Raw genomic sequence first — 3,993 nt, 5'->3', positions numbered from 1 at the left:
ATTTACCTTTTCCCTACTGAGTGCAGACTTCTTTTTTTGTCTTGTTTTGTTTTTTTTTTAATCTTGAAATTTTCCTTCTTGCATTGCAGGCACTCCCAACCCACACATCCAGTTTTGGAGGCCCCAGCTTTTCTATGAAGTCTCTATTCTACCCTGTTTCTGGCTCTATTTTCATGACCTCACTGGCTCCAGCCACACTCCTGTTTTCTCATTCTGGATTGGAAGCCTAACCTTCCCCTCTGGGGTTCTTCACAAGACCAACCTTTAACATAATCGATCTGGCCCTCTCCTAGCCCAAATCTGCGATATTTCTCACAGAACAGCTACTAGAAGCCCATGTGGCGTTCCAGGGACGGGGCACCAGGGTCTGGTGGAAGAGAATTTGCTATTAACAAGTGAGACCGGAAAGAGGAAAAAGGAAAACGAAACAAAGGAAAAAGAGGCTCACATATACATGCACATTTTTTTTCATCATCATTTTCTGATCTATGCTTCCAACCTTCTCTTTTGAATGCAGAGATGAATCCATTTTACTTGAATAAATTCCACATTTTAAGCAGTTTTCAGGATATATGAGAAAGAGGGTGAATTTTGACCCTAGCACTTCTGAGAGCATTTTAATGGCCCCTATTCTGCTGGGGAATAAAGTAATGTGGTTAGAAAGCCCACTTCACCTGTAAATAAACTCTCTTCCAGCCTAACCCACAGCGCGGCTCTGAAGGAGAGTCTCACCCTTTCTACAGACATCACCGTCCTCTGAAGGACACAGCGTCCTTCACGACAGTCTCCCCTTCCCCAGCACGAGAATGAGATGATCAATCACATCAGCCATTGATCAGTCCAGAAGTGCACGTCGTCTGCCTCACGTGGACCTCGTAGTGTTAGGAGCTGTAAGAAAACTGAGGGTCTCGACACGCAAGACGGAATTGTGGCTTGAGAGGGACACGGCCTTGGCTTTGGGCACAGCATGAAATGCAGCATGAATGCTAAGAGAGGGGGTGTTTAGAACAAAAGCCACATCTTTGCCCCAACCCTCAAGGCCATGCCTGAGCTCCCGTCCTCCCTGGGGGCCCCCTCACCTCTGCTCACTGTTCTCTGGCCACACGGACCCCCCTTCAGCGATGGCAATGGGCCAACCTCTGGTACCCTCCAGCCCTGCCCACGTGGGCCCCACGCCCCCAGTCTCCCCTCAACCCTCGCTGGCCTGACCGTCACCCATCAGAGAACCCCCAAAGGAAATTAAGTTCCTCCACTGCCATCACCCCCTCTCGGGACCCTCACCCTTCGTGGCACAGGACAGCAGCTCTAAGAGGGTGATTATGTATTATTTGTTCAATCTTGTCTTCCCAGACTGGATGGTGACTTCGGCGTCTGTCTGCCCTGGCCTCCAGCCCAGGGTCACAACAGGCGCCCAGTGATTGTTGAATAAATGCAAACATCAGCAGCTGAGCCAACTGAGCAGCTGGGCCACAGGGGCGGAGCACGAGCGAAAGGGGCATCCTCGTGGGCAGGAGCTGACAGGAACGCTCCCCGGGGGGCTACACCCTGTGCCTAGCCCAGGACCAGGCCCCCTGGGGGTGGGGGGCGATGGTGGGCAGGCAGGGGATGAGACGAACCTGCCATCTGGGGCATGAGGACATGGGCAGGAGACGGCGCAAGGCAGCCCAGAGATGGCGCAGGCCGGTGTGCCAGTGGGGCTGTCGTCCAGGGAGAGAGGTCAGCCCGGCTGCGGGGGGTAGGGGGGAGGGCATGTCCCCTCCACGGGAATGAGCCTTTAAATGATGAATGCAATTGCTAGTTATTGAGGGCCTACTATGTGCCAGCACGGGTTCCTGGGTGCTATGGGTATAGCCATAAACCAAGTCCCTGACATCATGGAGTGTCCACTCCAAGTGGAGAAAGAGAGTAAACCAAGTACATGTCCATTCATCTGTTAATGGACATTCGGATTCCCCCCAGTTTTTGGTTGTCATGAATTTAAAAGCTACAGCATATCAATTCACTAGACTAGTGCTCAGCAAACAAATGGAAGGAACTACCGATACACACAACCACACAATGATGCTGAATGAAAGAAGTTAGATTAAAAAAAAAAGAGTATTATTAGAGAATTTCATTATATACAATTCTAGAAAATGCAGACTAATCGATGGTGAAAGAAAGTAGGTCAGTGGTTGTGCGGGGACGTTGGGGGCTGGGAGGGACCACACAGGGGCACGAGAGAACTTTTGGGGGGTGAGGGGTGGCATAGTAGTTTGCTGGGCTGCTGTAATAAAGCACCACAGGCCAGGTGGCTGAAACAACAGAAGTCTATTTTCTGTCTTTGGGGCTGGAAGTCTGAGATCAAGGTGTTGGCAGGATTGGTTCCTTCTGAGGCCTCTCTCCTTGGCTTGCAGACGGCCATCTTCTCCCTGTGTCCTCACGTGGTCTCCCCTCTGTGGCTGTCTGTGTCCTAATCTCCTCTTCTTATAAGGACACCAGTCATGTTGGATTAGTGCCCTTCCTAGTGCCCTCATTTTAACGTAATCACCTCTACAAAGACGCCATCTCCAAATATGGTCACATTCTGAGGTCCTGAGGGTTAGGACACCGACATATGAATTTTTAGAAGGACACAGTTCAGCCCATAACAAGTATGGTCACTATCTTTATGGTAGTGATGACTTCACAGGCATAAAAAGTATCAAATTGAACACTTTAAATATGTGTATGTCAATTACTCCTCCAGAGAGCCGTTAGAAAAACAAGTAAACAAATATGTCACACTTAGGGGGTGATATGTGCCGTGAGGGGGGAGAGCCCGCAGGGTGGCAGGGGGGGTGGTGAGGACCCGCTGCACAGAGCTGGAAAGAAGCCAGGATGGGGGAGCCCCCCTGGGAGAGGGCAGAGCTGGAGACACACATTGGAGATTGATTCTGCATTTATATTGTTCCATATTTTGAATGATAAGAAGCACTTTAAAAGGGGGAGAGGGGCCAGTCTCAGGGCATCCTGGCAGGGGAGTAGAGGTTTCTCTAAATGCCAGGAGACTTCAGTAATTAGTTCAGATGTGGTAAGTGTTCTTACAGTCATTCCAATTTTGGCTAGAAAACAAGCGTAAGAACTGAGTTTTTTTTTTTTTAAATAGACCTTATATTTTTAGAGCTGTTTTAGGTTCACAGTAAAACTGAGCAGAAAGTACAGAGATTTCCCGTATACCTCCTCCCCACTATCAACATCCCCACCAGATGGTACATTTGTTACAATCAATGCACCTACACTGACACATCATTGTCACCCAGAGTCCATAGTTTACATGAGGGTTCACTCCCGGTGTTGTACAGTCTGTGAGTTTGGACAAAGGTATAATGACATGTACCCATATAGAGTATTTTCACTGCCCTAAAACTCCTGTGTCTGCCTATTCATTCCTTCCTCTGCACAACACCTGGCAAACACTGATCTTTTTACTGTCTGCATAGTTTTGCCTTTTCCAGAATGTCATATACTTGGAATCATATAATATGTAGCCTTTTCAGATTGGCTTCTTTCACTGAGTGGTACGCATTTAACTTTCCAGGCTGGACGGCTCAGCGTAATACTCCACCGTATGGATGTACCACAGTTTGTTCATCCAGTCATCTACCGAAGGGCCTCTTGGTTGCTAAGGATTTTTTCAAACATCAGTTTTCATTAATGAATTCAAAGGCGTGTGTAGGAAGACCCAAAGTGAAGAAATACAGAGTTTATTGGAGGTAATGATGATTTTAAAGCAGAAGTCACCGCTGTTTGCTGCAGGCTCGGCAAAGGGCTTCAGCTTGCGTGCCAACACTGACTCGTTCGTTTATTCCACATGCACTTACTGAGCACCGACCACACCCAGGCACCATTCTAGACCACGTTCTGGGGATACGCTTCGAACAAAATGGACATACTTGCTGACTGTGTGGAGCGTCCCGTCTAGCGGTCTGGAAGGTGCATTGAGACAGGCAGCCTGGGACTGGAGAGGATTCT

The sequence above is a fragment of the Eschrichtius robustus genome, chromosome 10 (genome assembly GCF_028021215.1).
Source record: "Eschrichtius robustus isolate mEscRob2 chromosome 10, mEscRob2.pri, whole genome shotgun sequence".
NCBI lineage: Eukaryota > Metazoa > Chordata > Mammalia > Artiodactyla > Eschrichtiidae > Eschrichtius > Eschrichtius robustus.
Note: the sequence above shows the minus strand (reverse complement) of the source record.